The 20,580-nt window shown below is 44.1% G+C and overlaps 1 long non-coding RNA gene across 1 annotated transcript; it reads right to left on the bottom strand.

Annotated features, from left to right (window-relative positions):
• Window positions 1–1,826: 1,826 nt before the first annotated feature.
• On the bottom strand, window positions 1,827–20,297 carry LOC137483027 (uncharacterized). The gene is made up of 4 exons (XR_011004321.1): window positions 19,783–20,297; window positions 3,477–3,603; window positions 2,575–2,644; window positions 1,827–2,216 (listed from the first exon to the last, which is right to left on the bottom strand). It is a non-coding gene; the product is annotated as an uncharacterized lncRNA (long non-coding RNA).
• Window positions 20,298–20,580: the final 283 nt, after the last annotated feature.

Genomic DNA, 20,580 nt, shown 5'->3' with positions numbered 1-20,580 from the left:
ATGCACACAACTAGTTTTGATTAAGAACAAAATGAAGAATTGACTCAATCTGCTTTTTCTTTGTTTGAAACGCTTCAAGCCTCTCATTATCATCAGGGTTTCTTTCAGTGCAGGAAATCGGAATTTCCATAAAATAATGCTGAAAGGCAGAGGGTGAAGTCAAAGAACATTTACGTTCCTAACGAATGGAAGGATAAACATGCAAAATAGATTTAGGGACACTCAACTAAACATTTAGGGGCATGTTATAGCATGTGGATTGTTTAAATTATTCAATATATATTAAGCAGCCACATACACAATGGTAAAAGGACAAAGCAGGGGGTTTGAGAGAGGCCTTTTCCCTTTGCACAGTAACTCACAGCTATCCAGAATGTGATTATTGCATTCAACAGCCAAGGAGAGTTTGCATGGTAGAATGCCCAAATTGCAATGTTTCCATTTGGGGGTTGGATTAGATGACCTCTAAAGGTCCCTTCCAATCTAAACTAGTCTATGATTCTATGATTTATGGGAACAAGGAGCTCCTTCCAATGCAAGGAAGGTCCCATGGCAGCACTTGTAGCTTTGGGGCCACTGAAGTGGGATGAAAAAGACTTTGTGTAACCTCAGGGCTGTGTTTGGAAATGCTGATGCTTGGAGGGATGTGCTGGCCACTGAGCACAGCCAGCACGCAGGTGGTCCAGCACCATTTCCCATCCTCAGGATGTGCTGGATGGTTGGAAAATCCTTGTGCCAAGGGAAACTGGAAAGTGGCAATCACATTCCTCTCTCTTTCAACATGCAGATTATCTGGCCAGAGAGACCCTTCATTTTTTATGGGGTTTAATCATGGTCAGGGCTGGCAGTGTTCCTTGCAAATCAGGTGTTTGGTATTTACAGTGCAAGACCTGGCCATCCCATGTATGATACTGTAGGGTAGTTGTTCTGGGAAGAGGGAAATTAAGGGAAGGACATTTTTACTGAGGGTGACATTAAAGAGCTATATTGCAAAGACAAGATCTCCAAAATGAGAAAATGGGGGAATTGAAGGTGCTTTTTCCCTATTTCTCTGCATGCCTCATCATGAAAATAACAATAACAAAACCAGCTCCTTATTCCTTGTGTTGCCTGCCTGCCTGCCCCGGGTGGCATGCAGAGGTCAGGTTCCTTCCACGTGGCTGGAAAGGAGAGCTGTGCTCAAGGCACAGCTTTGCAGAGAACTAACTACCTGTGAGCAGGCGAGGGGCTGGCAGGTGGGAGGCCATTACTCTGGTACCAGGGGACATAACTGGGAAAGAAATTGTCTGTGAGACACTTACAAATATGGCTGTCATTTACAGAAATATCTGATAAATAAGGAACCAAAAAAAAGAGCCTTAAAATTTATTAAAAGCCTGAAAGTAATACATATGAGGGAGATTAACCATCCAATTGTCTTTTGAGGAGGTTGGTGATTCCTATGTGCTGTCTTAAAGGCAAATGTTCCTGGAGTAATGTTTGCTTTCATCACCTGGAACACCCCAGCTGAACAATTGTCCTAAAAAACACAAAATACCCCTTTCCTTTGGTTTGATGACTCAAACAACAGCTCCCAGGTTTATGTGTTGTGTACTCAGAAGAGGTCAGAGAGAGTGGGATAATCCTAGAGACTGGAGAGTATTTCCCTCAGGAATACTCCCCACCATTTGGGAGCTGGGGGACCCAAAAGGCAGATTTCAGGGTGAGTCTGGGGAAACTTGGATTAAAAAAAAAAAATAAAATATATTTTCTTTTAGTTGGTGCACCTCGATGAAATATTGCTTTATCTGTGCAGATAAATTATTTCCCCCAAATATGGGGGGAAAAAATTACAGCTGGCAACATCTGGAAACCAGAAGAAGCCTAAAACAGAAAGCAGAAAGGGAGAATGTGTCAGAGATTGACACCATTAGGTTTTCTTAAGACAAATCTATCTCTGTCTTCACAGTGGTAGGTGGAAGTGGAAAGAAAACCCATTGTGTGTTTAAAAAAAACAGGTCATCTTCAAGAAATGTCACAGAAACCTTGAGTAGACATGAGCAAACAGCCCCGAGGGAGTCATTTGTCTTTGCTGTCAAGAGGAAAATTAAGGCTGCAGGGGACACAGAGGCTGGGTTTGATGGATGCTTGCAGCAGAAGGCAAGTGGGTCATCATTCCTGTCCACCAGGAAAACAGGTTCTTCCCCTGCAGAAAAGTGGCTGTATCAAGTGTACACCTGTGGGGAGGAGAGAGGCAATGAGAAGATAAATGGTGGAAAGTCCCTAAAATCTTGTTTGGTATTGACAGCGATAACCCCACTCGTGAGCTGGGGGATGGTCGTGCTGCCTGACACGTTGGTGGGCAGAGGGGGTTGGGGGTTACAGCAGCCCTGCTCTCCCCAGTGCCCATGCTAGCTGTTTCAGGGGATTGGTGTCAGCACTGAGGAGTTTTAGTGACCCATCCAGTTCATGTGCTGCAGCTCCACACCATGGCACAAACGGAATTGCCCAGAGTGGAGATGTTTGGGAGATTTGCTTCCAAGTTCTGATCCTAATGACAAACCTTACGTAGATATACCTGGGTACAGCACCTACCTGTTAGGAGGACATTCCTGTGGTGGATGGTGCTCTGCAGCCCCCAAACCAGACTGTGGGAGACCCAGCCCTGAGAAGGAAGAGAAAATTAAATTTCTGTTTTAATGAATGTCCAACTAAATATTACCTCTTATATATCCTTGGAGCTCTTCTACATCAATTATCTTGTCATCCTCCCAACATACACATGCAGGGAAGATAACTGCTGATTGATTATTAGCCTGCAGCCATTTTAGTTGATCCCTGGTCAGTGTGCAATACCTATCTCTACTCAAAACCAAAATTTGAATTCTATAAGCATCCTATTTCCATCAGTGAATTTCTATCATGGTGAATCATGCCACTGGTTTTACTAGGGTTTTTTTCTCTTTTCTAATCAGATTTATTTCAGCCATAAAACAGAATCTGGTGATTAATGTTCAACGGATTTCATCTGAGCAATCTGTGCTCTTGGGTTATTAATACAAAGAAATAAGGAAAAAATATTCTGATACTATTTCAATATTGTTACCTGTCAATGTTGGAAGCAAAGCTGCAGACATGCTCCAAGTCTTGAGGTAATTTTAAATAATATTAAGAGTTTTCAACTTTTTAATTAAGTTAGTTTCCTTGACTACTTTTTCAGTTCAGGCACTGAGGATGTACTGAAGTGTTTAAAGGTGCTTTTCCTGCACTTCTCACATAATCATGGACTGCAGGAGGGGGAAGCACCACCAATAATGAGACATCTTACTAAGCTGCAGTTTTACAGGCACAGAGTTCTCTAAAGAGACTCAAGGTGTTTATAGACATTTCAACTATGTTAGATCTTAAGGGCTACACTTTAAATTCTCAGCATCTGCAGCTGTTTCTGAGCAGGTAAAGAAAAGGTACCAGGGACACAGAGGGAGGACTGTCCAGACCTGAATAGCAGTCCCTGATCATGGCAATCACCTCCACCAGTTAATTCCTGGGAAGGGACAATCTGCTGCTCATTATAGTGTCCTCCTAGAAACATTAAACTTCCACTGCATCCTGTGACATCCAGCCCTTGAAGGGGAGTAAGAAAGGAAATTGCTCTTTGGGTTGCCATCTCCATCAGCACCTCCATGCACACATGGCAGTGACCAGTGGCTCATACTTGATGGTTCTGTTTGCCATTCAATTTATTTCAGGAATATATTCTTCACCGAGCAAGCTGGCCCAGTGGAAGTTGTCCATGCCCATGGCAGAGAGTTGGAACAAGGTGAGCTTTAAACTTCCTTCCAACCCAAACCCTTCTGGGATTCTGTGATTTGGCATCTGGGACTGTTTCCTCTCAGGCAACAATCCATGGGTGCAGCAGCAATCCAGTTTCACTCAAGGTTCATTCCTTTGTCTCTGGCAAGGTTTGGATGGTCCAGCTGGGAACTGGGTCCACTCCTGCCCTCGGGGAGCCTCAGCCAGTCAGGCTGGGGTGTTTTGACTCGGTTGGCCCATCCATACTCACTATTTATCACAGCAGCAGCTGCAGGCAGCTGTGCTCCTCAAAAAAAATGGGTCCTGGTCCTTCTGCAATTCCCGCATCCCCAGCCCGAGGTGTCCCTTCGGAGCAGGCTCAGCCAGCAGAGCAAGGGAGGATGGTCCTGGCAGGACCAGGACAGCCAGCTGAGGGAGATGCTGCATGTCCAGGAAACACATTCCTGGGACGTGACAGCACATCCCTGGGGCCCAGGGGCTGCACTTGTGCTGGGAGGAAAGGACTGGGCTTGCATTCAGGCTCCCCTTCTCACTTGGGAGCAGAGTTTGAGCACATTTTCTAAAGCTACTTCTGTGTTTTTCCCAGTCTCCTGCCTCAATACTTCTATTGTGATTCTGAAGGGAAAATAATCCATCATCAAGGGTCAGCCTGCAAACTGCTGGGTGCCTGTGTCATGGCCAGGACCCCACCTGCCTTACTTGTGTGTGTGCACCCACATCTCCCCATACCAGGGGAAAACCTCTATGGAAAAGGGGAATTTTGTCCCACAGCAGCTAACAAGCGCTGCCCAGTGAGCCACAGCATTCCCAAACACCAGGCTAGCACATTAAATAAAGCTCCAGGGACGTGCAAGAAGGATGCTCCCATGAGCTGATGTGGATCAGCTGGACACCACTGGCTGTGTCCTCTCCTTCTCAGCAGGTTCATGGTCACATTCCCCGTGTGATGAGGGCAGGTAGAGCAGGGCCTGAACATCAGCCTCATTTCAACTGGATATACTTTCTCTGCAGTTGTGCTCAGTTTTGCCCAAAAAGGTGTTTTTAAGGAAGGAATCAAGATCATCCACACAATGCTCAGTTGCAATTTGGATTCACCTGTCATGGTCTTCTTGCTCTAGAGTCCTGATTTCAGTGTTCACACTTCTACAACCCAAGACTGACAAAATCTGCCATTTGCTCTTCTCTGCTGAACTATACTGGGCAGACCAATCAAACTCTTTTAAAAGTATGAAAATGAGATTACTCATTTTTAAGTCATGGGTATATCTGAACATATATTAAAAGCAAATGACAAATGTGGGACGGAGCCAAGGCAGAGCATGATCACACCCCAAAATGAGATTTGAAAATAAACCATCTAAATGGATGCAGGCTTCCCCTTGATGATGGGCTTGCAAGATTGCAGAGGAGGTCTGGGTCTGGAATTTGTTGTGAAGGAGCTGTGGTTACATTTCTTATTGTCGCCGTTGTTTTGCAATGCCATAATAAATGCTGGTGAATTTGTAAATCATAAAAGCAGGGACCATGGGTGGGTGCTTTCATCCAAGGACTAGAACAAATATTTTTGGTGTCAGCCCATGCTAGAGAGATTTTCAGTATTATAAATTAAAAACAAAAAGGAAAAAATTAAAAGGCTAAACAAGCAACAGCTGTTTGGAATGGGGCCCTAAACCCAAAATATATAAATTATGTTCAGACACATGCTGAGAGACAGTGACAAGAAAATGCTCAGCACAAGAACTCCGGGGTCATTAATAACTATTCTGCTCACAGGGCACTGTTTTTGTCCAGCCACATGGTTTAAGTCATTTTCAGTGCTTTCAGGAGGTTTTGGTGACCCAGCCTCTTCCACACCTACCTTGGGCTGCACTGGTCAGAGCTCCCCGTGACATCTTTGGGACTGCACAGGGATGTGGCACAGCCTTGCACAGCAATTAGGAAACATTAAAAACAGCTGATTTAGGAAAGTGTCAATAGACATTTTAACACTGGGGATAGCAAAGCAGAGGTAATAGAGAATAAGTATCAAAAGAAACCAGCAACTGCCAAGAAAGCCTTCTAGAAGGAGGTCATAGACATATACACTCTCCAAGATGAATTATGAGTATTAGTTTGTTTGGAAAGGTATTTGCCCTTTGGACAGCCATATTTTTGTTTTGAGCTTCAGAAACATAAATTACAGTCATTTAAACCCCAGGCTTACATTTTACTTCAATGACGTAAATGTGTTCCCAACTTTCAAAGGCCAGCTGTCCCTTCCAGCAAGAGGTAGCAATTACATAAAATTCTTTTATTGCATGGAGGTATTTTCAGTCCTTTAAGTTTATGTGCCCCAGGTGAAGCAATATAAACAAACTATAGCTGTCACAATTGTGTTAATAATGGAAACTGCATTTGGGAAGTTTTAGGGATAAAACCTATAACTTTATACTGCTGAGGTGTCAAACCTTTCCAATGTGAAACAGAAGTGCAGCTGTGTAAGGCACCAAGAAAGGTTTCTGCAAAGCCAACATTCACAGACTCTCTAGCTGTATAAAGGTGGTGGCTTCCAAGCCACAGTCGTTAATCAGAATTGTTGCAAAAAAATAAAGTTAAAAATGCATTTAAGTGTCTCTGGGTTTTGGGTAAACTTCAGATACACAAAGTTAAATCCACCTCTAATCCAATCTCACTGAAATTCATATTTTACAGATGTGCTTGTGTTCATGGCTGATGGCAGCAATGAAATGCTGAGGCACAGCCTGAGTGTGGACACATCAGACAAACCATCCTGGCTCTTGGCTCAGGGAATTGCTCCTTCAGCCTCAGTGCTGGACTTTCGTATTGTGGATTCCTAATCCCTTGATTTAAACTTCAAAAACAGACCAGGCAAAGCAATTAATTGCAACAGTGAAGGTACTTGGGTTTGGGGTTTTTTTCTCCTAACCCCAGCAGACGAATAGATAAATGCTCCAACTTTAGAAGAACTGTTAGAAGGTTCAGAGCCAACAAAAAACACACCAAAAAGTGCTGGTGTGCTCTAATTTGCTGCTCTGTCCACCCTGAGAGCAGACCACAGTGCAGCTTCCAAAGTCACTGGGTGTTCCCAGCTGTGCACACACCTGGAGCTGAGCTGATTCTATCTCCAGCTCCTTGGCTCTGTACAGCAGGGACATCCTGAGCCACATGGAAGACAATCATTCTGCTCTACAACAATTTTTCAAACCAGTTGTCATTCTGCAGCCAGAAATACTGATTTCCTTGCACAGAATCACAGAATGGTTTGGGTAGAAAGGGACCTTAAAAATCATCTTGTTCCAACCTTCCCACCATGGGCAGGGACACCTCCCACTAGCCCAGGTTCCTCCGAGGCCCATCCAACTTGGCCTGGAACACTTGCAAGGATGGGGCAGCCACGGCTTCTCTGGACAGCCCCATCCTGGTGCCTCACCACCCTCACATGGAAGAAATTCTTGCTAATATCCAATCTAGCCCTGCCTGCCATCTGAAGCCATTCTCCCTTGTTCTCTCACTCCAGGTTCCTGTCCAAAGTCCCTCTCCAGCACTCTTAGAGCCCCTTTAGGTACTGGATAGGGCTCTCAGGTCACCCTGGAGCCTTCTCTTCTCCAGGTCAACACCCCCAGCTCTCCCAGCCTGGGCCCAGAGCAGAGGGGCTTCAGTCCAAAACCATTCATATGCACAGAAGTGAGTTCACACTCACCCATGACAAAGTCAGGGCATTTGCTATCAGTCAGTCCTGCAGCAAGGCAAGGCAAAGGTTTGGAGGCACAGAGGGAAGATTTGGATGCAGTTCACGTCTCTTTCTTGGTGAACTGACAACGGGGAGAATTGAACTTCAAAGACTTCCATTACACAGTCGATGACATTTAGGAAGAGAAGGAAAATTGCCGCTTTTTTAGGAGATTTACAAATGCCATCCATGTCCATGGGTGTAATTTTCCACTGAAGAGAAGGAATTTCAGAAACAACATATGGACCATGCAGTAGTTACCATAGCAACCAGCCTCCTAAAAATCCCTATATATGTATACAGAAATCAAATGCATGTAATAATTATGGCTACATATCTAAAGTAATTTATGAGTTCCATCTTCCTAGCTTTTTTTGTCTATTAAAAGTCTAATTCATGCTTTGAATATCTGCTTACTCTGCTGCCTCTTGAACCTCCACACATTTTACCACTGAAAGTCAAAAGCATCACAACTGACAGTCACTGACAACAGAGTTAAATCTAATTTAACTAATTCAAAATATATGCTATAAGCATAAAAGAATGGTTATAGGACCAGAATTATTTAAGTTCTGGGAATACAGCTGAGATGACATTTAAGTTCAGAAAGTGTTAGCTGTTAAAAACAAACAGATGAAAGGGTTTGAATGTCAGAAGAGTATTTCAAAAACAGGGTGTTTTACTGGAGAGAAGGGAATTTGGGGGGTTTCAGCTGTCCCTCCCCTCAGAGATCCCTGTGTCATGGATGATGCTCTCCCCAGAGCCCTGGTGCTCCCATCACAGTGAACTCATGGACATTCACTTCTGCTACATTTTGAAATCTCTTGAGGGGGGATCTTAACAAATTCCATGGCTTGGCACAGCACTCTCCCATATTTCTCTGTGCTCTGGCATTAGGAACCAGAAATATTCCTTGTTGTCTGCTGGATACTCAGGAAACTTAACAGAGATGGATTTCCTAGATGGGAATCTAGGAATAGAAAACCTCTGCTGTTGAGAGTAGATGGAGTCAGTGCCAAGAGAAGATCTGACTGTGGGACAGGAGGCATCAGGTGCATTGATATTTTCTTCCAGATCCTGCTTCCAAAGGTGCTGTGAGGAAATATTTCACCCTTGCTACTGGTGCATCAACCAGTCTTTTTGGCTGGCCAAAGTGGGGAGAGTTAAGCTGAATTAAATGTAGATTTTACAGACTGATGTCACAGTTTATGAGCTGGGTGTTGATGTCAGTCCCAGGTGAGGTTCGGGTCCCATTTTGTTCTATCTTCAGTCAGGAAACAAATCAATTAAGTGCATAATAAATGAACAGACTCTTTACCAGTGTTCAGGCTCTCAGTGAGCTGTGACACATGCTTTAACTCAGCAGTGTTAAGCTTAGCCTGTTTGTAGCAGCAGCTCTCTGGCCACAGAGAGCAGGCACAGACTTTCCCGAGCATTTTCCTAGGGAAGACCGTGAGAAGATCAGAGAAAAGAATAAGAAACAATTCTTATCTTCACTTATTACACCTACTGTTGTACACATGGAGAATGTGTTACAGAAATTTATTTACCAAAGCGTGATTTCTTAATTGGACACTGGATGGTGTTTAGATTGATTAACCAATTAAGTCAAAATTATATCAAACTAACTGTAAGGGTTACTAAGTTTCTCTAAAAAAATAGTATAATATAGTATAAGATAATAAAACAATTAATCAACCTTCTACAATCATAAAATCAATACTAATTATTACCCAACGAAAAATCTACAACAACACCTGTTAAAAGCATTTTTTCGTCACACCTGACTCTTGTTCCTGCAGGTGGGAGCCAGCTCTGTCTTTGCTGTGCCAAAGCCTGCACTCCTGTTTGTGAGATGCTGCATCCCCGTGTGCAAACAAGACTCCTGCTTCCTTCTCAAACAAACTCCTGGAACTGTCAAGTGAGCACGTTTTTGTCACTGGGACTTCTCACAGCCCCTCCTTGCCCTGACTGCTGCTCCCCTTCGTGCTCTGAGCATCACCAGCTGAGGACTTGGTGCCAAAGGAGCTGAAATGCAGCCTTGGACAGGTTTGGTGCAGGTTGCCTCCACTTCCATCCTTCCAGCCCTTCCAGCTGCTTGTTCTTTCACCCTTTCAAAGCAAGTCAAGCAGCTTGGGAAGAACAGGATCCTGCAAATGTCTCTTCTAAGGGAATGCATTGCTAATGCTCTTAAGTGGACATTTATCCTGCACTGAAAACTGACAGAAAGTTAATAAAATCACATTTCTGGGCCCCTTGAGCACTTGTTCCTGATGAGAGTTATTTCTATCACAGCTTTAGCTCTCTCCCTCCCTCTGGCTAATTTGTGGCAAAGTCGCTCAGGAAAAGACCAAGATATTCTTATTGTTACATGAGCAAAGATGTATTTGTTCTCCCCGAGTGGAAGTCAGCACTGTCAGAGAGCCAGAAGAAGACCTTGGCTGCACTTAAATCCTTTCTTTAGCGTGAGTGGATATAAAACTAGCTTTTGCTCAAATGTCATTTCACTCTGGTTACAGACACTTGATTCTGTCTTGCTCCACCATAAAATAAAAGGCATCTTTGGACCTTTTATTTATTTACCCATTTTTTGCAACAGCTCATGGGTCTGTGACACTTCCCTTCTTCCTGCAGTGGGGACTGGTGGTTTTTTTTTTTAGTTTTGCTTCATTTTTTTCCCCTATTTAGGCAAGACAGAAGGTGCTCCTACGCCAGGAGTCTTCAAAGCCCACATCACACCTGACTGAATCACCCTGGACCTCATCTCCTGGGGAGGAGAGTTCCAAATGTTACCCCAGTGTGACATGCTGAAATTACAGCTGCTGCCTGGCAGGTAAATGAGAAAGAATCCCAAATCCTGAGGGTTATGGGAAGATATTCCACCTTGCTGCTTTGCCTGGTGGCCATCTCTGGGAGCTGTGATGCCACGGCCCTGGCTCCCAGCCTGACAGGGGTCACCCTCCCTAACCACACGATAGGAGCAAAGCATTGTCCCCAGGGATGAAAAAGCTTGTTGCAACACTTTTTCTAGCTCACACTAAGTCATTAATGGCAAAACATGACTTTTAGGAAACCTTGGACCCATGTTTGCTGGCTAAGGGAAGGCCACACTTGTCACTCTCAGGGGGATTACAGTTCCACCCACATCCCATGGAGAAAGTGTGTGTTTATGGATTTTTCCTTTGAAATGGCCCTTCCTTTTCATTCTGGACATAGAATATTCTTTCAGATGGCTATGCACATAATTCTTCTTAATACTTTCCCCATAAAAATTCACTTTACAGCGGGAACTCCACATGCCTTTAGGACTCTGAGGGACACCAGTCCTGAATAGGGTAGAAACACAGCAGCATTTTAAAGTCTGGCAGCAATAACAAAGAGCCAGCCACAAGAAGGGTGCAGTGAGCAGTGTCTTAGGGCTGGGTATTGTGTTTCTCACACTGCAACACTTGATCTTTCATGAAACACAGCATTCTTGGGTCCTTAGCTTAGCACCCATAAGAAGTAAAGATAAAAAAGTGTCTGCACATCCTCATATTTATTGTGAGAGAGGAACAATTTAGAGGTACCAAGATGTAGAATCTGCACAGGTCCTTCTGACACAGAGCACACAGACTGAAACAAAGGGGACTTTATTGTCAGAAGAAATTACTGTACACACAGAGACACTGGGTTTTTTAAACTCAGGCACCTGAGGATGATCTGCAGGTAGCATGCCAAATGTGAGCTTTGAATGTCTTCGTCGTTGTCCTGCATTTCCCATTTTTTCCTGCTGAAGGGGAATGTGCCAAGGCTGATGCTGTGATCTGTGGGCTATGTGCTGAGAAGGCAGCATGTGAAACCTGCTGCCTCCTCCTGACCTGCTGGGCAGAGTCTGTCCGTCCTCGGGGCACAGGGGCCTGTGGGTCCAGACTTGCTGGCAGTATCAGGCATCCTGGCACTCACAGGGTGCTCCTGTCTCTGCCCAGGGCAGCACAGCAATTTAAGTCATCGCTCCTGGCTGCTGTTCAGGAAAGATCTCTAGGAAAGGACTTACATTCCTTTGAAATGAGACTTAAACACATGCTCAGGTGCCTCCTGGAGCAAAGGTATCTATGCACATGATAAAGGTGAGGAGATGGCACAACTCACCTGGCAAAGAACAGGCAGCATTCCCACAATCTGCCCTCTTGTCCTTGCCATCACGGTGCCCCAGGCCCACAGATTTACCCCCCCAGGCTTGAAGAGAAGCCATTCATGGGACAAATTCTCCTGATCTTTCCAAAGCTCTCCCCAGGCTAGAGATGCCAGGCTTGAAAAAAGTAATTTGCTGAATGATTTCTTAATGTTTGTGTCTGCAGGGGAAATGTCTTATGCTTTTAATTTATTGCAGAAGAAAAGTGGAAAGAGGGAGGGCTTTATGATTTTTAAGTGTTCTAACATTTATTTTGGTGTTTCAGTTTTTATTACAATTATGCTTGTGACAAAGGAAATTTCTCAAGACCAAGAGCTAATGTTTGCTCTCAGCCACTAATGCATTTTCAATTAATGTCAGAATATGCTAAAACTATTCTTTTGCTGCCTCAGTAGGGAAGAAAATCCTCTGGCACAGGAGTATGCAACACTGTCAGTCCCATTACTTGTGAACACTGCTCAAAACACCTTCCTCTTACTATCCCTTCACCTTTACTGGGTCATGATTGTTCTCTGTGGAATTTCTCTTGATCTGGATTTCTCTCTGCAGACTTCTTGATGAGCATTGTGCAAAAGACACTTAGTTCTCTTCAGGCCAGTGTGTGAGAGGAAATCTGTTGTTTTCACTCTGATCTGACCATAAATGCTGAATATGCATCTCTTGAAACATTTATTTTCCTTTCCTGCAACCACACCTGTGAGTGCCATATTCCCTGTTGGAGCAATCAGAGTGGTTCCAGTGATGTGCAAACTGGTGTCTTCACAGAACCACAGAGCAGTTTGGCTTGGAAGGGACCTTAAAGATCGAGCCCCCTGCCATGGGCAGGGATGACACCCACTAGATCAGATTGCCCAGAGCTCCATCCAACCTGGCCCCATCCCAGCCATCAGCTGCTCTGGATCTCATTTCAAGGCTGTGTTCTTCCATGAGACATCTGAATCTCAAATAAAATGTTTAATATAGTCACTTAACTCCTGATCCCTGGGTTTCCTACCTCAGCGTGGTTAATAGCTTACATCCACTTCTGGCTTGATATGATATTTATTATAGCTGTGGAAGTCACGCCAGCCAGTGAATTAGATCTCGTTATGACACTTCCTTGACCTCTGTGTCAGCACAAGCAAAGCAAACAAAATGATTGTTTAGGTGCCGTTCTACCTTTTTGTGTTTCAAGTAGAAAACCTTGCAGGAATTCCAGATCTCAAAAGATAAGTACCAACAGAAGAAAGGCGCTTCTCTGTGTTCTGAAGCTTTCCTTGTATAATGCTTCTCCAGACAACACCTGTTACTTAAATCCTTGTGTTTTCCATCCCAAGAACAGCTTCCTGGTGCCTGAGACGTGCAGCTGCCTTGCGGTTGCCTTGCACCGCGGCCGGCAGCCCCCGTGCCTGGCGGAGGAGGGATGCTCTGCCCGCCCAGCAGATGCGCTTTGATCCGGCCGGGATCCGGCAGCCCTGCCCGCCCCCTCCATCTGTGGATCCGGGGCTCTGGGGAGCGAGGATGTCAGACCTGGCCACACAACAGACACTGCTCCGCAGAGGGATCGGAAAGCCAGGAGTAAACAGCTTCCTCGAGCTGCTCCGGGATCACCTGGAATGTTTTGAACCCTAATATTGTAAGTTAAGATGTGATTGTACTCAATACAACGAGCACATGTGTTCTCAGAGGTGCAGGATGCAGGCACCACATCTTGACCGAGTTAGGCAGAGCTCAGTGTGTGCACTTGGTGCATGAATTCACAGGCAGCACGTTGGGAGGGAGCCCTGGACCAGGAGGTGCACTTTGATCTGATCCTCTCTGGTGCTGCAGAGCCGTTTGCTGCAATACCTGTCCAGACACACTGGCCTTGCAAAGGGTTTTTCCCAGGCATGTGGACCGGGGTAGATGGTAGGAGGCAATAACACTAAAAGCCTTGCATAAGTCCCATCATGTAGATAAAGAACATAGGGACTAGAGGGGGATTAAAACAGTCAGAGAGAGGAATGGCCAGGATAAGGAAAATCGGGATGGGGAAAATGTATTTTATCCTGGTAGTAAAACAAGTGGATTAATGGAAACATGTAAGAGAGGCTACAGTGGGGCACTGAGTGTTTAACTACCCTGGGAGCCTGTGGTCACCTGCAGCCAACACCACATCTGAGGACCACAGACCCGACTGCAGGAACAAGGTGAGTGTGTGCCCCCAGCCTACCTTCCCAGCTTGTAGGCAGAGTTTTTTAAAACTGTTTTATTTAAAAACACTACATCCTTTAAACTGTTCTGCTCTTCTGCTTCCTGAAAATATCTCAGGTCATTTCATTCACCAGCACACTCGAAGGGGAGACTTGCAGGTGGGATGAGCTGCCCAGCTGGCACCTACCCCCCTGCAGGGCAGCACAGCGTGTCCAGACTTTGTTCCCTGTGTCTGGTTGCAGAGGGAGGGAGCTGTGGGGCTCAGGGACAACAGCATTAGTCACCTCCATATCAAGGCCCTTGGAGCTGTTTGCTGTTTGTGAAATGTTGCCATGAGTGTTTGGTTTCTACTGGTGACATAAATCAATCTCACTGCCTTGGCACTACTTCTCCAGAACAAAGAATTCCCAGAAAAAGGGAACCCCACTGCTGGGTTGTATAATACGAATGTGTGATCCTGTTGGCCAAATGGTATTTCCAATACTGATTTTTTTTTTCTGCAACCAGGATGCAACCAGGATTCTAATGAAAACAACACATGAAAGACCTCATGATAAGCCCCAGTGTCTGCTGAAGAGTACATAGCTCTGGTCTGAGTCCTAAAGCAAACACAGATGCCTCTAAAACAACCATCAAAGGAAAACAAATGTAAGGCAAGAAGGAAAGCCTGTATGTGCTGCAGATTAATGGCTGTCTTGTCCAGGCTGTGGGATTAAATTCCAGACTTTGTGTATGGAGAAGCAACATGTAGCAGTCGGAATGGGAGTGTGTCCAGAGAAGGGCAATGGGAAAGGGGCTGGAGCACAAGCCTGATGAGGAGCAGCTGAGGGAACTGGGGGGGCTCAGCCTGGAGAAAAGGAGGCTCGGGGGGGACCTTCCTGCTCTCTACAGCTCTCTGACAGGAGGGTGTAGCCAGCTGGGAATTGGGCTCTTCTCCTGTGTAATGAGAGTTAGGACAAGATAAAATGGACTGAATTCGTGCCAGGGGACATTTAGATTGGATATCAGGGAAAATTTCTTCATGGAAAGAGTGATCAAGCATTGGAATGCACTGACCAGGGAAGTGGTGGAATCACTGTCCATGGAAGTGTTCAAGAACTCTGTAAATATGGCACTGGGGACAGGGTTTATTGGTGGCCTTGGCAGTGATGGGTTAATGGTTGGACTCAATGACCTTCGGGGGCTTTTCCAACCTTTATGATTCTGTAAGCTGAATGCACGCGTGGCCATGGAGGGAGTGTTGGGTGTCGCCTTTCCAGCTGAGATCAGAGAGGAGCTGCTGCTCCCTGTGGCTGGGGAGAGTGTCTCCCCATCATCGTTTTGTTGGCTGATGAACCACAGGGAATTGCCGTAACCTTCAAAAATCCAAACCCAGAGTCCTCCTGCATCTTGGTGCATTGAAAAACTCCTAGTAGAGAGATAAATTGTGAGAACCACAGAGCCAAAATGAGAAAAAAAACCAAAGCCTCCATTCCTCAAACCAGAGCTCTCTGTCCAGTGGTATTCAAGGAGCAACCTGTGAAGGCTGAGGCAGCCCTGGGATAAGGTCTCCACTAATACCATCAAAATATTTTGACAGACTTTTAAGCAAAATTTCTTCAGGGCAAAATCCTTTCTTTCAGGTTAGATCACACAAGTGACAAACATGTTTTTCTCAGCTATAAAGGTGAATATTTCCTGTAGTTTTTTGACAGACAAATTTTATACCAAACACAGGTAATAGAATACAATTATCCAGAAACATGTCCAGGCAGGCTGATTAGAAAAAACCATGATTTTTTGGGGGGGAGTAATGTACTCAATGGAGAAACCAATGACTGAGGAGAAGAATACTTCAAGAAGAAAGTTTAAAAGCAAGTCCTTAACGTGGCAGAAAACTTCCAGCCCAGTTTCACACCGGTCAGTGTGCTGGTGCAACACCTACCCCTGCCTGCTCCAGCACCACCCTCCCAGATTGCTAATGTGGGATTAATTATATCTTTTGGGTCTGATTCCTGCATTTTTTTCAGAGGGAAGCGCTAAAGAACTACAAGTGGCAGGCAGTCATTTGTTTGGGAGGTGGGGTTTGGGGGTTTTTTCTGCCTGAAAATATCTCTGGCAATGTATGAAGTACATTTCCATTGACATTGGCCACTCAGTACATTCTTATGAGATTTCATCATGCCTTATGATATTTGCCAGTTTGTTCCATGGAAAACTGTGTTTTTGGGCACATTGTAGCAATACCCAAGAATTCAGAACATGGATTTCAACATCCCCTGGTTGGAAGAATCTTGGAGTGACAGCAGAGCTGTTTTCCAGTTTACATAGTAAGAAGCATTGCTGTCCTCCAGGCAACACTTCCCTGCATCCAGCCTTGTTCTGACTCAATGTCCAGAGAAGAGCAGACTTTCATGAATTATGATTTCTTTGAATGCATTTTCAACTTTTTCCTGTTTCCCATGAAACCCAAAATAAAATAAAAGTACCCAAAACAAAATAAAAAAGGAAGTGATTTTACGATGAGTCCCTGAGGCACCAGCCTTTGGAGAAATACCTGAGAAGGGATGAAGAAGCCATCCAAGGATCAGGAGTCAATGCCATGAAATTTAATATTTCTTGGGAGCAAGTCTGAAAAAAAAAACCACAGAGCTGAGCACTGAGTTTAGCACACTGGGATTTATGAGGGTGCAGTCACTGGCACCCGGGGCAGATCCTGGTGTGGATATGCCAGGCAGGACCTGGGCTCTGGGCTTAGGAATGTGGTGCAGGTGGGCAACGTCCTCCATGTTACCAACACCACCAGAAAGTGACAAAAAATTGTACCTTTTTCAAATCTCCAAGGAGAAACATTTGTTCCTCTGATATCTAAATTTATGAGAGTCAAGCATTCAAATCCTGAGGATTTTCTAATGGCCTACAATGTATCTATGTACTTTCTGACCAGACTGTGAATATCTGAAATTACTAAATATTACAAACAGGAAAGTGGATTGGATAGAAACATCCTAGACTCATCAAAATCCCTCCTATGCCTCTTCTACCCATGAAGTTTAGCACCATATAGCTGCTCTTTTCTTTAAAAAAAAAAAAAAATCTGTTCCCATATTTAGGTTCCTCTTTTCCTGTGAATCATACTCAGATGATTTTTGAGGACCTTTCGTTCTCTCTCTGCCTTACATGTTAATCCAAATCTCCTTTCCTAATTAAAGTTTTATTCTATAAGAGTCTTTAACATTCACTTCTAAGTGGCAAAATCACATCCGGCTCCTCTTGATAAGGAAAACTCATTCCTGGTTGATTGACAAGTTTAATTAAATACCAATATTTTCCTTTAATTGCTAGATTATTACCAAGACAGCAGCTTCAGGGATTATTAGGAATGCACAGGGAAATGGCACCTGAAAGCTGAGCTGCACAGCTATTTCAGGTTTGCTGCTTCCCCTTTCCCAGAAGGGACTTTATCTGCTTAATGTTACCTGGAGGAGCAGGGTATGGGCAGGGTCTGAGCTCTGATCACAAGTGACCTTTCTGTGGTTGGAAAAGACCTCAAAGATCATCAGTCCAACTGTTCCCCCCACCACTGCCAAGTCCACCAGTGGCCCACGTCCCCACGCAGCACCTCCACACACAGACCTCTGCATTGCCTCTGGTAGGATTCCCCTTTCCACCCCCCTCAGCTGCAGCCCCACTGGGCTGGCTGGGCCTTGGGGCATTTTCAGTTTGCTGAGATACAAGATGTGAGCAGCCAAGCTGTGCCAAGCCTTGGTCTAGATAGATCTCTGCACTGGAAATTGCAATTAATAACCGAGGTGGCAGGATGGAAACTGCATTATGAAAAACATCCCATATGAAAAACATCCCATCCACATTCCTGGGGCTTCTCTGTATTACAATGCCCTGCACTGTTGCAACACAGTGTTCATCTCTGGAGGAAGTGGAAAAACCTGGTTTTGGGTCTATTGCACCTCAGTGTGTGCCAATAACCATTATCTTCCCAAAAGTATTGAATGTCCAGAGAAAACAGGGTGGCTGTCACAGACCAGGGATTCTGTAATTAATTCCAACTTCATTTGCCATGAATCACTGTTCATTTCAGTTACAGTCTGCAACTGAAACATGTACATATGTGAAGTTTTATTTTCAAGGGTTTATTCTTGCCACTGTTTTTAATAAATTACTGGTGAACAGTAGGCAACTACAACTGTCGTTTTTTTTTTTTACAGGTAGTAACATATACTTTGGTAAATTGTTATTACAGAAAATAACCTAAGCATAATAAAAGAGGCTAATAGTTTTTTCTTTCAACACTCAACTAAGCCCTTCCCCTGTTGTACCAATCTTCTTTGTGGGATATGAGTCAGACATTGTTTTTTTATAAAAAATAGAGGAGCAGAGCTGATTCACATGAAAGGTATCATGGTAAAGATCTTGGTGACAGGATAAAGCCCCGAGAGCCAAGACAGATAAACTTCCCTAGCAAGACCTTCCACTGTCCTCCATAAACCAGATAATCTGTGCTCAGATAGGAAAGCTACTGAATAACTTTTTCAAAGAGCAATTTCATCCCAAGGCTCCTTATCTTGGCAGAGATGTTGTAGTGATGCCAAATTATTCATCACAGCTTATTAAGATGTCAAAGCTGGAAGTTCTCTTTAATTTGTTTATGCATCTTAGGAAACTGTTTATGGTTTCCCATCTGTTAAAGAAACACTGTTTAATATGTATTAACAGGGCTGTAATTTTCATATGGTCTCTACTGTGCCTTTGATGATAGGGATCAATGAGATACATTGAGGGAATTCTGATCACTGATCAAAGAGATGGAGGGCCCTTGATACCGTTCCCAGGCTTCTTTCTGACCAGTCAATTAAAACATCAAGCCACAAGTTCACTAGAGCAGGACCATTTCTGATCACTGAAAGCAAAAAATCTTGGCTGTCTGCCTGGTTCAACCCAATATGGACTGACAGAGAAAATGTCCAAAAATACCATTCCCTTAAACTTGCCTTTGAGATCTACTTCATTTTTTACACATTTATTTGAAGGACAACTTAACCAGAGATTTTCAGTTATGATTCTCACTAGGCACCTCCACCAAATTTGCATCAACATTAGTATGTAGCTGTGATTAGGTAATAGTTTAATTTTCCTTGATTTTCACAAATGAACTCAATGCTGGCAAACAATTCAGATACTCAAATATTGCAAAACCAAGTGGTCTCCTACCCTCCTTCTGAAATCCTAACATGGCCACAGCCTCTGGGCAGTTCCTCCACATTATTATTACCCACAGCTCAGTCCAGGTTTTGCCAAGCAAAGACCATGGATCAGAAGTGCTCATGAGAGTATGAAGTCACAATAGCATAAGATAAAATCAAAATCACTGGCCATCAATAGTTTCTACCAAGGGCAACCTTGACACATGCAGTGCAATGTGAGGGATTGCAGCTATAACACTCCCATTAAATTGAACAAAAGACATGAGACTGATTTTCCACATACATCACAGGCTTCATGTTGGTCTAGAGGCTCAAAATTCAACTTTCAATTTAAGGGATGTGTTCTATGGTTAATATTCCCTATCCCATATTTCCATTCATGTGCTGCTGTTTTTCTGTTTCATACACACTCTAGGTTGAGCTGTTGAATATTTTGGAGTATGAGCGTATGTGACATGCTAATGGGGGTGATCTTCATGCAACCAAGCTGCTCTTCCTTTTTTCTACAGATTTGATTACTCCTTCTCCAGTATTTAAAACTTCCTTTTCATTGCCAAGAAGAGATTGGCTTCAGCATCTCAAGATACTTTTTCTTACCCAAATTTTCCTGTTTCACTGGTTCCTTAGCTGGCACCTGGGGTGGAGGGTCCCAGAGGATCACTCTGGCTCATGGGCGACTGCATCCCCCTCCCTCACCATGGAGCCAACGTCACCTTGCAATCTCCAGGTGAAGGAATGTGCACATGTGGATGGGAAGAGGGTTATCCTACTGAGTGGGAGCCAACCCCGAGCTCTTGCTCAGTGCTGGGAGCAGGGAGTGTGTGGGAGTGGTATCTGATCCACTAATTACTGCCAATTGTTTCATTTCCAACATCCTGTTATTGTACCCGCATGGTGATTTACTGATGTTAAGGGTTTGGGTTGGTAGGTGGAGTCTTTCTTGTTGCGGGTAGCTGCCAGAAAAGCAGGTGCTTTGTTTCTGGATTTAAGAGGCTTTTTGTTTTTCTTTCCATGGATACTCTTTTCTTTTTGAACATACTTTCCCCTCCTTGTGACTTTTTTCTTTGCAATTCCTATCTTTTCCTGTTTTTTAATTCCTAATCTCTAACTTTGGAATGTTTCCATATTTGACTGTCACTGGTATTTAAACAACTTCCTAATCTCTAGGATTTCCTTTCTTCTGTGAATCACCTTTAAAAACCCAGCAATCCCTTGTTATTTCCCCTTTCATTTTCATTGTTTCATCTATGACAAGCAACAGCCAATCCAGAGACTATTTAAGACCAATTTCAATTTCTGCATGAAAAAAATCCTAACATTTTTTCAAGGCTGAAGGAGGATTTTTGCCAGAAGAAATATTTGTTCTCTCTAGTAACAAGGTGACATGGTGCCAGTTTGGTCTAATTTCACACGGGGCCAGGAAGGATTCATTGAAATGGCTGCAATATTCATTCAGCATTTCTTTCAGAGGGTGTCCTAAAGAAACTGAGAGCTGCGTGATGTCCACGGAG

The sequence above is a fragment of the Anomalospiza imberbis genome, chromosome 15 (genome assembly GCF_031753505.1).
Source record: "Anomalospiza imberbis isolate Cuckoo-Finch-1a 21T00152 chromosome 15, ASM3175350v1, whole genome shotgun sequence".
Classification (NCBI taxonomy): Eukaryota; Metazoa; Chordata; class Aves; order Passeriformes; family Viduidae; genus Anomalospiza; species Anomalospiza imberbis.
This window is presented reverse-complemented; position numbering and strand designations above follow the sequence as displayed.